Here is a 12,459-nt window from a genome sequence, read left to right on the forward strand (position 1 = left end):
AAAAGAAATCTTTACTTGGTGGGAGTATTGCCTTCTGGCTTGTAGGCTGAGGCTGTTTAAAATTAGATGGAAAATATCAGAGCAAAGCTTTCAAATTTGTGCTTAGCCTGCTTTATGAAGATGAAATGCCAAAGTAGTATTTTAATTTACTTGGCAGAGAATTACATCTGAAAACTGCACTTCCATTTTACTGGTATTCTGTACACTACACATAAGTCAGGGTTTCAGGGTTTTTTACATAAATTAGAATTTGAAGCATAGTCACCAATTCTTTTAATAACACCTATATTTATAGTATGTGTGGTGTGTATGTATGCACACACACCACACATATATATATGTTTTTACACATATGTATATACTCATATACACATAGGCATATATGTATATAGTATTGGTTAGTACTTAGTATGTATTCATCATTCTCAGATAGCATTGATTAAGCATCTGAAGTATGGTTGACACTGTGATTTCCCTCTAAGTATGTAGCTAAGTTCTAGCTATAGACCTAAAGGATAAATAATCTCTCTTTCTCTTTTAAGTCTGCTGTCTTGTGGTGTATTGTATATCCTCATTTCTTGGACAGTGCATTTGATGGAAGGCTTCTTCTTTGACCATTCTTTTATCTCGGTTTCCAGGAAATTACCCTATCCTGCTTCTTTTCAAAACCCTTTGGCCATTCCTTCCCTCTCTTCTTTGCTGCTACTCTCTTCCCCTAGTTGTATTTCTGTCCCACGGCTCAGTTTTTGCCTCTCCTTCCTCACTCTGTATCACCTTTCTCAGCTGTTGCAGTTCTGTCTCTCACCTGCACTCTCATCCTGTATGTCCAGATGCTTCTTAGACAATTCAACTAGGAGGTTTTAGGGTCACTTCATACTCAACATTTATAAACTCCCTCTCACATCCCCAGTGCCTTGCACAGTGCCTGGCATGGTAGGTACCAACAAATATTTATTGAATGAATGAATTAAATGAATCTCACTCCCCTTCAAACCAGCTTCCTCCTCTAATTTTCATCTTCTAGTATCAGTGTTCTTTGCTCTCTGCTTTGCAATTATTTTGTTGACTTTTTTCTTTTGAAATGTATCTTATATCTATATTAGTTCTTTTCATTGTATTTTCATGACTTTTACCCTAGTTCAGGCCCTCATTACCTCATGCCAAGATCCTCCCAGTTTCTCATCTGGCATCTTTGGTTCTAATCTCCAAGTCATTTCCACCATAGCTGTCCTAATAATTCTTTAAATGTTTATTTATTTTTGTTTTAATAAACTTTTTATTTTTCGAATAATTTTAGGTTTACAGAAAAGTTGCAAAAATAGTTCTTTCACCTAATTTCTCTTGATGTTAACATCTTACATAACCATGGCTCATTTGTCAAAATTAAGAAATTACCGTTGGTACTTGACTATTAACTAAAGTCCAGATTTTATTTGGTTTTCACCAGATTTTCCACTTCTGTACTTTTTCTATTCCAGGATGCCGCATTGCCATTTAGCATATCTATTTATTTTTAAATAAGTAATACCAGCTTTGGTAAAAATTCAAGAAGGACAAAAGTATGGATAAGTCTGCTTCTCACCTCTGAACCACAGACATCCGGTCCCTTCCATAAAGACAACTCACTTTTCTGGTTTCTTAGGTATTCTTCCAGAGAGATTCTGCACATACACACACATACACACACACATGCCACATTCTCTCAAACATACATACGTAAATAGTTGCATTCTAAATATACTGCTCTATACCTTACTTTTGTAAAACTTAATACAGCTTGATCATTCTTATATCAGTAATACAAAGTTGCCTTATTATTTTTTCCAGTATCCCGTTGAATAGCTGTACTGTAATTGAACTTACCAGTTCCCTACTGATTGACATCTTTTACTTTTGCATATGATGCTGTAATGACTATCCGTGGACATAAGTCATTTTACATGTGTATGTTTTTAGTTATTGCTGGGTGAAAGGGTCTATGTGTTCATGATTTGATTGCCAATTTGCAGTTCAGAGAGGTTCTACCAATTTATCCTCCATTATTTCTCCCATAACCTCATCAACATTGTGTATTGAGATTTTTGTAACTTTGCCAATTTGATAGGTTAAAATAATGTCATTGTACTTTTAAATTACATTTCTCTTATAATGAGTGAGGTGGAGTATGTTTTCATATAGTTGAGAGCCATTAATAATTCTTCTTCTGTGACCTGTTCATATATTTTGCCCGTTTTTCAATTAGGTTATTGAATTACCCCTCTTAGTATTTTATTTTCTTTATTCACAGGCTTTCAGTTTTTCCTGTGTTCTAATATATTAAGTTAAAATCCTAGTTCCCTTTTCAAGACTTTACATCATATGTTTCAACCCTGGTTTCATGCTACTTCTGACAACCACAGTGCTCTGATCAGTGTGGTTTTTATCCTCTCCCAAGGGCACGCAGTGCTCATTCCTTCCACCAGGTCATCTTTTGTAGTGTTCCCCCCTTCCCCCTCTACTTATATCTCGTCTTTTGAGACAGAGATCATTGTCACTTCTACAATTGGGAAAACTGCCTTTTAATTTCAAGTAGACTTCTACAAAGGATAATTAACTGATAGTTTGTAAACTCTTAAAAAAGAAAATGATAATCACTGAAACAGCACCGAATTACAAAAAAACTGCTCCTATGAAACTAACCACATCTCTGTTCCCAGCAGAGTTCTAGTGGATTGGTACGCTCTAGACATTTTTTTTTTTTTTTTTTTTTTTTTTAAAGATTTTATTTTTTCCTTTTTCTCCCCAAAGCCCCCCCGGTGCATAGTTGTGCATTCTTCGTTGTGGGTTCCTCTAGTTGTGGCATGTGGGACGCTGCCTCAGCGTGGTCTGATGAGCAGTGCCATGTCCGCGCCCAGGATTCGAACCGACGAAACACTGGGCCGCCTGCAGCAGAGTGCGCGAACTTAACCGCTCGGCCACGGGGCCAGCCCCCGCTCTAGACATATTTTTATTTATTAAGGCATTTTATTCTCCTGATACGTTTGAGAAGTTAAAAAAAAGTAAGCTATTTCAGAGTAGGTGGTTTTGTAACTGACCAAATTTGTGTACCCAAAGAGTATTGATTCATGGATCAGTGTCAAATTGAAGATCTCTAATAACAGAACTCAGTTCTTGATCTTGACTGCTCAATGTTTGTTTATGAATAGCCTGGTGAATACATGGGAATACGTAGATGCAGTTCGCCTTAAAAAGAATACTCCCTATGACAGAGTACAGAGGCAGGATTCAAAATTATCTTAATAGTTTGGAAGGATGAGCTAAAACCAGTAAGGTGAAATTTTAAAGGATTGAATGTAAAGCTCTGCATTTCTTCTCCAAAAGTAGTTGAAAACAGGACTGAAGGTAGACACCTGGTTTGATGTAATTCATGTGACAAAAACTTAGGAATCCACTAACTTACAAGTATAATGCGTTAAAAATCTAAAACAATCTTGAGTTGCATTCGTAAAAGTATAGCATCCAGATTAAGGAATTTGATAATTCCACAATTTTTTTTTCTTCATCAGACCTCATTTGGCATATTCTATTCAGTTCTGGGTATTATATTTTCAAAGGGACATTTTGAAATTAAAATAAATTAAAATGTATTACTTTTCTGTTGCTACCATAACAAATTATCACAAACCTAGTTTCTTAAAACAACACAATTTATTATCTTACAGCTCTGTAGGTCAAAAATCCAACATGGGTCTCACTAGACTAAAACATAGGTGTCATCAGGTCCACGTCCCTTTCTGGGGGCTCTAGAGGAGAATGTGTCTCCTCACCTTTTCCAGCTTCTAGCAGCCCCCTTCCCCCATCTTCAGAGCCAGCGAGAGCAAATCAAGTCCTCACATTGCCTCTCTCTGGCCACAGCTGGGAAAGGTTCACTGCTTTCAACGGATTCATGTGCTTAGATTGGACACGTCTGAATAATCTCCTCATCTCAAAGTCCTTCACTGTAATCCATCTACAAAGTCCCTTCTGCCATGTAAGGTAACATATTCACAGATTCTGGTGATTAGGCTCTGGACATCTTTGGGGGGGTGGAGGGCATTATCTGCCTGCCACAGTGCTTATGGCAGAGGATCACCAGGATAGTGAAGGGGATAATTAGGTACAGAGAATCAGACTAAGAAGAATTGAAGATGATCCCCAAGTTTATTGCCTAGGAGAGAATGAGATCATGTTTATAAAGTGATTAGTGCAGTAAGTACGTAATAAGTGGTTTTTGCTTCAAAGGCTAATGTCACAAATTACAGAAGTATAGTAGTTCAGAGGAAAGAAGCTTAGGGATGTGGAAGGGGATGAAGCAGCATAATATTTTATCTTGCAAAGAATAGAATTTGTGATCCAAGTTCTTATTTTACCTTAGATCAGCAGGTGGTTTCAATGCCAGAAAGTACTAAGTTTAACAAGAACTCTGCATTATTTCCCTAACTAGTGAAAGAGTCGGGAAAAATGGAGGTGATGGAGGAAGAGAAGCAACTTTCTGGCCTCTTTTTGCCATGATTGCACAAAATATAGATTCTGAGCAGGTGGGAAAACTTTTATGAAAGGAAGAAAGCAAGATTTTTGAAGCTCAGAAGGCTATCATTTTTTGTTTTTTGTTTTTTTTTCTGGGAACATATGGGAAAGAAATCCCTCTGAAACCAAAGCCCGGCCATCAGAGATTATGAGATTTTTCAGTCTTTCCCTATAATCTTCGTTACATTTGTCTCTTTAACCACGTTGAACTCTGCCTTTGAGGAGTTGCTGATAAGCGGTTATCAAGCAAGAGTTAGATTAACAAACCCTCCCACCTCGCTCGGTTGAGTGGTAGCTTCCAAGGCCACAGTAAATGTGTATCAGTGTGAACCTAAGCAGGAACAGCCAGGAAGGGAACAAAGTTTAGTCTGTGAGGAAACAGGCGGCTGCTGATCGTTTCATGCTGGCTGTCTAGACTTCAGCTTGCTGTGGTGTAAGTAGTTTTTGTAAAAAAATCTTATTACATTTGAATATAAAAAGGATCACAGGAATAGTTTCCATCTAAGATTAAATTTACGTCCTGCCTGGTCCTAAATCTCGTGTACTAGATCTATTTAAAAGAAAGTTTCAGCATTTCACAAATAGTTTTATTTTTAAAAATGAAAGCCGTGAAGTTTTCGAGCAAGTGTTCTGCTAAAACAGGTCCTGCTTGCATAAGATGATTTTTAATGTCTTGTCTCTGATTGAATGAAGATGTTGACAGTCAGAAAATAAAAGTGAGTGAATAAATGTCTGGTACCTAGAGGTTGATTATTTCTACGCGGTGCTTAGATTTCTCCTTGATGTTCTTTCCAGTTGCTTTTCCTTTAGTTTAGGCTCATGTTAGAAGTTTATGTTAGCAAATATTTAGTAGTCTCTCAGGTAATTAAACTGGAGGTTTTGATGTTCAAAGAAATTAAATGAATGAGAATAAAGTAGAACTTAATATGATGTAATAAGATATTGGGATCCTAGATTTAAGAGCGGCAGAATGTATTTTCAAAGAGGAGGAACTTTGTGAAATGGATGAAATGGCAAGCGGCTTAGAAATTTCACGCAACTTTGGAGAAATCTGTTTTTAAGATTTTGACGTGTGTACTAATTTTCCAGACTAAATTCCCGGTACTATAGTGTGTAAAATAAGTTTCATTTGTGAAATTAGAATTGCTGTGTTTCAGCTGTTGTAATTCTCTGTTGAGATTAGGATTCCAGGAACTACACATTGTTACACAAACATTGACTTTCTTGAGTGTAGCTATGAGAATGTTATGGTCGCATTTGGTGTTGGAGAGGTTGATATTTTCTATTTCCCTTTGCCATGATGTATTTTTAAAAATCCTCCTGGCACAGGACAATTTTATGACTTTGAATATAGAAACCAAGTTTGATGTGGTTAATATATTATATAAAAGTTGTAAGGGCTGACTGTTGGCCAGTAGCCTTTGAAATCACTCAAGGAGGACTGAGGAGGCAGATTGTTTGTGTAGAAGTACACTGGGCTTCCCCTTCCCTCTGTCTTCGTCTCAGACCTCAGGGATGTTCGGTCTATGTCTCCAGCCTGCTGCTGCTTCTTGCTGGACTGAGCGGGAGCCCAGATGACGGTAGTGGGCCCTACCTGACCCTTAGTGGAATGGAAGCCCAAGACACACTGTCCTAAGCAGGCTCTAGGACTGTAATGAAGTGAAATCTTTACTCATTCCTTAGGTTGCTGAATCTCAATGATTCTAGTTTCCTGAGCTGATTAACTCTCCCAACTCAATAGCCTCTGCTGGGCGAGGTTACTTATTTAGTTGTTGGTTCCTGGGGCAGGAGGTGGGGTGTGGGCATTGTGGAGGTGGGGGTGGGCAACGGCATGATCTTAGGAAAGAAGCCAGCATGGCAGGTGACACTATTACCAGGGAAGCAGCTGTTTCCTAACCAGATTTGAAATATTTCAGTTTTTTAGCAACCTGGAGGCCATACAGGTGTGTACTGGCTGAATCTTAACGAAGACTCTTTTGGATTTTTTTAAAAACCTCCATTAGCTGCCTATAACATCTCAACCCTTGCTTATGTCCTACAAAGCCCACATGATCTGCCTTCTCTGACAATCTGTTTAACTTCATTGCCTAACATTGTTCTCCTCGTTCAGCTACATAGGTGTTTTTGCTGTTCCTGGGCCCATCAAGCTTGTTTCTGTCCAGGGCCTTTGCTGCCTGGAAAGCTCTTCCCGTGCATTGTTTCTTCCTTCCCTTTATTCAGATCTCTACTCAAATGCCTCCTCCTCAGAGAACCCTTCCCACCTATCTAAAATAACAGCACTCCCCCTTCCCACTGGAATGTCAGTTCTATGAGGACAAAACTTGATCTCGTTCAGTATTATATTGCCAGAGTCCAAAACAGTGCCTACTTGGCATATAGTAGACACTTGGTAAATATTCATTTTATGAATAAATTAATGTCAGTTGGTGTCTTTAAAATTTACTTTTAGGCATAGGAATTTTGGGCTTAGTTTTTTGAATAGGTGATATAGTCACGTGGTTCTAAGACCAAAACATATAAAAAGATATACATTGAAAAGTTTTCCCACCCCAACCAGTGCCCTATCCATTCAGTTCCTATTCAGGGCCCCCAAACCACTATTAGTATTTTTCCATGTATCCTTCCAGAGTTTCATGAAGTATGTGCGAGGAAATATAAAAGTATGAAGAGATTCTTACTTCCCTCCTTTTTACACATACTGTTACATATACTCTTCTTAATTTTCTCACTTACATGTTGAATCGCTTTCCGTATCAGTACATAGCGAGTGTCCTCATTTTTAAATAGCTGCATATTCCACTGTATGAATGTACTATAATGTAACTAGTCACCTAGTGATGGGCATTTTGGTTGTTTCCAGTATCTTCCTATTATAAACAATGCTGAGGTTCATAACCTTGTACATATATCATTTCATTCATGCATACAGTATATCTGTATAATTCACCAGAGTAGAACTGCTAGATCAAAAGGTGTCATAGGTACTGCATAGTTGCCTTCCATAGAGACTGTTCCATTATTCCCTCAGCAATGTATAAAAGTACTATTTCCCGTATCCTTGCCAACTGAGAGTGTTATCAGACTTTTGGATTGTTGCCAATCTGATAGGTTAAAAAATGGTTTCAGGGGCCAGCCTGGTGGCACAGCAGTTAAGTGCACACGTTCTGCTTCAGCGGCCTGGGGTTCACCAGTTCGGATCCCGGGTGCGGACATGGCACCACTTGACAAGCCATGCTGTGGCAGGCGTCCCACATATAAAGAAGAGGAAGATGGGCACGGATGTTAGCTCAGGGCCAGCCTTCCTCAGCAAAAAGAGGAGGATTGGCGGCAGTTAGCTCGGGGCTAATCTTCCTCAAAAAAACAAAAAAAAAGGTTTCAGCATAGTTTTTTGTTTTAGAATTTATAATAAAATTTGTGTTAAAGTTTTTAAAAATAATTTTTAGATTTTAAATTGTGATAAAAAACACATAAAAATTTATCATCTTAACCATTTTTTTTTGAGATTGGCACCTGAGCTAACAACATCTGTTGCCAATTTTTTTTTCCTTCTTCTCCCCAAAGCCCCCCAGTACATAGTTGGATATTCCAGTTGTAGGTCCTTCTGGTTGTGCTATGTGGGACACCACATTAAGCAGTGCCACGTCCGCACCCAGGATCAGAACTGGAGAAACCCCAGGCCGCTGAAGCAGAGCGTGCGAACTTCACCACTCAGCCATGGGCCGGCCCCCTATCTTAACCATTTTTTTAAGTGTACAGTTCAGTGCTTTTAAGTATAATCACATTGTTGTGCAACAGTTCTCCAGAACTTTCTCATCTTGCAAAACTGAAACTCTATACCCATTAAATAACAGCTCTCCATTTGCCCCTCCTACCAGCCCCTGACAACCACCATTCTTTTTTTATGAATTTAAATACTTCATTTAGATATCTTAGATACCTCATATAAGTAGAATCATACAGTTTTTGTCTTTTTGTGAGGCTTATTTCACTTAGCATAAAGGCCTCAAGTTTCACCCATGTTGTAGCAAATTATACGATTTCCTTCCTTTTTAAGGCTGAATAATATTCCACTGTGTGTATATACCACATTTTGTTTATGTATTCATCCATCGATGGACATTTGGATTGCTTCTACCTCTTGGCTATTGTGAACAGTGCTGCTGTGAACATGAGTGTGCAGATAACTCTTTGAGGTCCTGCTTTCAGTTCTTTTGAGTATATACCCGGAAGTGAGATTGCTGGATCGTATCGTACTTCTATTTTTCATTTTTTGAGGAACTGCTATACTGTTTTCCATACTGGCTGTACCATTTTAGCATAGTTTTAATTTGTATTTCTCTCATTGTGAGTGAGGTTGAGCATCTTTTTGTATTTAAAAGAAACCTGCCCTTTTTTCTGTGAACTGTTTATATTCTTTGTCCTTAATGGATTTTTTTCTATTATTAATTTAATAACATCTTTTGCTTTTTTGCCTCTGAGTTTTCCAAATTTATAATCTAATAGTCATTGGTTCAGGTTTGGAGTAAGAGTGCCTGGGTTTGAATTCTAGATCTGTTAATAGATGTGCAATCTTGACTGGGCAAGATACTGAATATTTCTGAGTCTCAGTTTTCTTATCTGTAAAATAGGAATAACATTGAGTTGTTATAAAGATTAAATGAGATGATGTATGTTAAGCGCTTAGTATAGGGCCAGTATGATAAGGCAAGAAAAAGAAATAAAAGGCCAAAGTTCAGAAAGGAAGTAAAACTCATTATTCACACATGGCATGATTGTGTACATAGAAAACCCTGTAGAATATAAAGACTATTTGAACTAATTAATGAATTTAGCAAGGTCACGGGTTATAGTCAATATAAAAGATTGTATTAGAAAAAATTTGAACAGTTAAAACAATTAGAAAATAAATGAAAGCATCACCATTAAAAATTATCAAATATATAAGAAGAAATCTTGAGGGGTGGGCCCCGTGGCTGAGCGGTCAAGTCGCGTGCTCCTTTCGGCGGCCCAGGGTTTCACCGGTTCGGATCCTGGGCGTGGACATGGCACCGCTCATCAGGCCATGCTGAGGCAGCGTCCCACATGCCACAACTAGAAGGACCCACAACTAAAAATACATAACTATATACCGGAGGGCTTTGGGGAGAAAAAGGAAAAATAAAATGTTTAAAAAGAACACAAGACCTCTATGCTGAAAACTATAAAATGTTGCTAAGAAAAATTAAAGAAGACCAAAACAAAAAGTTCAATGTATATATATATATATATATATATATATACACCATGATCATGCATTATAAAACTCAAAATTGTTAAGATGCCAATTTTCCGTTAATTAATGTATAGATCCAGTGCAATCCCTATCAAAATTCCAGGAGGAATTTTTGGACAAATTGTCAAGCTGATTCTGAAATTTATCTGGAAATGCAATGGATATAGAATAACGAAAACAATCTTGAAAAGGGACAACAACAATCTTGAAAAGGATTTATGATATGTGATTCCAAGACTTAACTATAAAGCTACAATAATCAAGTATTACCCTAAGGATAGACAAATATATCAGTGGAACAGAATCGTACATCCAGACATAGACCCACACGCATAAGGTCAATTGATTTTTGATCAAGGTGGCAAGTCAATTCAATGGGAAATGGATAGTCTTTTTAAACATGTTGCTGGATCAAATAGATTTTCTTATAGGAAGGAAAAAAGAACCTTCACGTCTTTCTCACTCCCTACACAAAAATTAAATAGATATGGATCATAGATGTAAACATAAAAATCAGAACCAGAAAGCTAGAAAAAACAAAATATCTTTGCAATCTTGCGGTATGGAAAGATTTTTTGAGTGGGACACTAAAAGCACTAACCAAAAAGTGAATTAAATAAAATTAAGTGAGATTGTGTACTTACTGCAAGACTTCTCAGGACCTTAAATATGTTTATGTTTCTAGTAAGAGGGTCATACAGCATCTCTCAAAGTGTTTCGCCACAGAATCCTTTTTCATCTGAAGCATTCAACTAAAATGCAGGAGTGAGTATGCCACAGAACATACACGGAGAAGTGTTGCTTTGGTTCTCTCCTCAAAACATACTATTTTTGAGACCTGTAATAAGTTAATGATCATTTTCTCCCTCTTTGAGTGTGAATTAATGTAATTGCATCCCTTTCAACAACCAGAATAAAGAGAACCCTTCTGCCAAAAGAACTGTGATCACTCCCCACTCCAAATTGACTGGTCAGCCAACCAACTGTTACAGTTTCTATTATTACCAGTAGGATTATAGACAAGTATCATATTAGGTTGGAATTCACCATAGTAAGAGGAATAAAGACTGATTGAAGGTGCAAAGCATTTTGCATTTTCCCTGCTGCTCGTTCCATATACTTGTTTGGCCTGCTCTGCCTCACTGCCTGCCAAACTCCACGTCGCCAACCTTTTGCTTCTCTCAGATTGCTCAACTCCTATAGCTCTCCCAGGTCCTAATTGCTGGAAGGGCTTTTTGCTGTGGCATTCCTACTTTCTGACTCATAGTTCACCAGACTCCTCCACCTGCTGTTGCCGCCCACGAACTGATTTTCATGGAGTACGTTTGTCACGTAAGAAGTAGGAGAAGAACCAGAAGAGAAAGTAGAAGGAATCCAAAACCAAACTTCACCTAAATCAAAATTTGGCCCAAGGCCCCTGTTTAGGGCAAGAGACCTCAGGAAGTAGTCAGGATGCTTTGTAATGCCAGCAGAAATACATACTGAAAAGAAAGTTTAAGGAAGTGTCCCTATAATGTCTCTGGATTGTAATTAAAACATTGAACTACTGTAATAGATATTAGTTTGTCCTGAATGTGCAAAGCTAATAACATTTCCAGATTTGGAAATGTCGTCTGTGTCATCGAAATAGAGCTTGCTAGAAAGACTGTACATGCCTAGAAGGAGCTTTAATTTTAGATCTGCCACTAATTTGCTTTTTGATAGTAAGTATATATATTTCTTTAAAGAGAAAAAATTGCCCTCGTCCTCATTGCAAAAATACATCTAAATAAATATGTATGTGTGTGTCTATGTATGTATGTATGTACACATACACATGTACATACATACTAGACGCTGTCACAGATGCTTTCCCATGTGCTGTCTCATTTAATCATCTCTGTCCATGTCGCAGCTTCCTCATCTGGAACATAAGATAATAATATCCACTCTGGCCTTCTTCACAGGACAACAAACGTAATGATAACCAGGTAAGAAAATATAGTACTTTGAGCATCACTCTAGAATGTAAGGAATAAATCATGAATGCCGTGTTGTGAGATGTATGCCAGTGTTACCATAGCAAAATGGTGTGATGGATCCTGGTCAAATTCATTTCAAAATACATGTGCAATACACACTTAGCAGAAACGATTTACACAGGATGTTTCACAGACATCAAAGACAATTATGGAACACCTGGAAAGCATAGAACAACCTTTTCTCTACTTCTCAATAAATGCAGCACAAAGTAAACACACCTTTCACAGAACTTTATGACACATTTCATCAAAGAAAAACAGTCAAGAGAAATACTTAGGCACGTAAGTAAAAGCAAGATAACAACATAGATGACAATAAATGGAATTTTACGTTAGTAATTAAAAACCAATTTTTAGGTTGTATTAAGGTAGGATAAACAGAAGGATGAGAAGTACCACAGAAGAACCTGGAGTTGAGGGGGTAGAATGGATTATGCTTGTATAACTCTACTGCTTATTAATCTGGACGTGGAAGCTAAAAGAAACTTGATCTCTTTTCTAGCAGCCTGGTCTTTTATTATAATCAGAATGGAAGGTTTAAGAGCTACCGAACCCCACCTCTAGGCTGTCTTTCTATTCTTACAGCTTTCAGAATTTAAAAAGATGATGGGGGTGGGGAAC

General features: G+C 37.7%; 1 protein-coding gene across 12 annotated transcripts in view; it reads left to right on the forward strand.

Moving 5' to 3' along the window:
* The window catches only part of MAP3K13 (mitogen-activated protein kinase kinase kinase 13), a 165,042-nt gene that overhangs the window by 28,932 nt on the left and 123,651 nt on the right, over positions 1-12,459 (forward strand). For 3 of the 12 annotated variants that reach the window (XR_011529118.1, XM_070582462.1, XM_070582461.1), the window contains exons 1-2: positions 4,865-4,978; positions 11,712-11,787. The exons of 4 other annotated variants lie outside the window; for them this stretch is intronic. The gene's annotated coding sequence lies outside the window, so the exon portion shown is untranslated. Of the gene's footprint in view, positions 1-4,831; positions 4,979-11,711; positions 11,788-12,459 lie in introns of those variants that run through there. 5 more of the 12 variants (XR_011529117.1, XM_070582459.1, XM_070582458.1 and 2 more) reach the window with 3 other exon arrangements.

Source organism: Equus przewalskii, chromosome 18 (assembly GCF_037783145.1).
Source record: "Equus przewalskii isolate Varuska chromosome 18, EquPr2, whole genome shotgun sequence".
Lineage (NCBI taxonomy): Eukaryota > Metazoa > Chordata > Mammalia > Perissodactyla > Equidae > Equus > Equus przewalskii.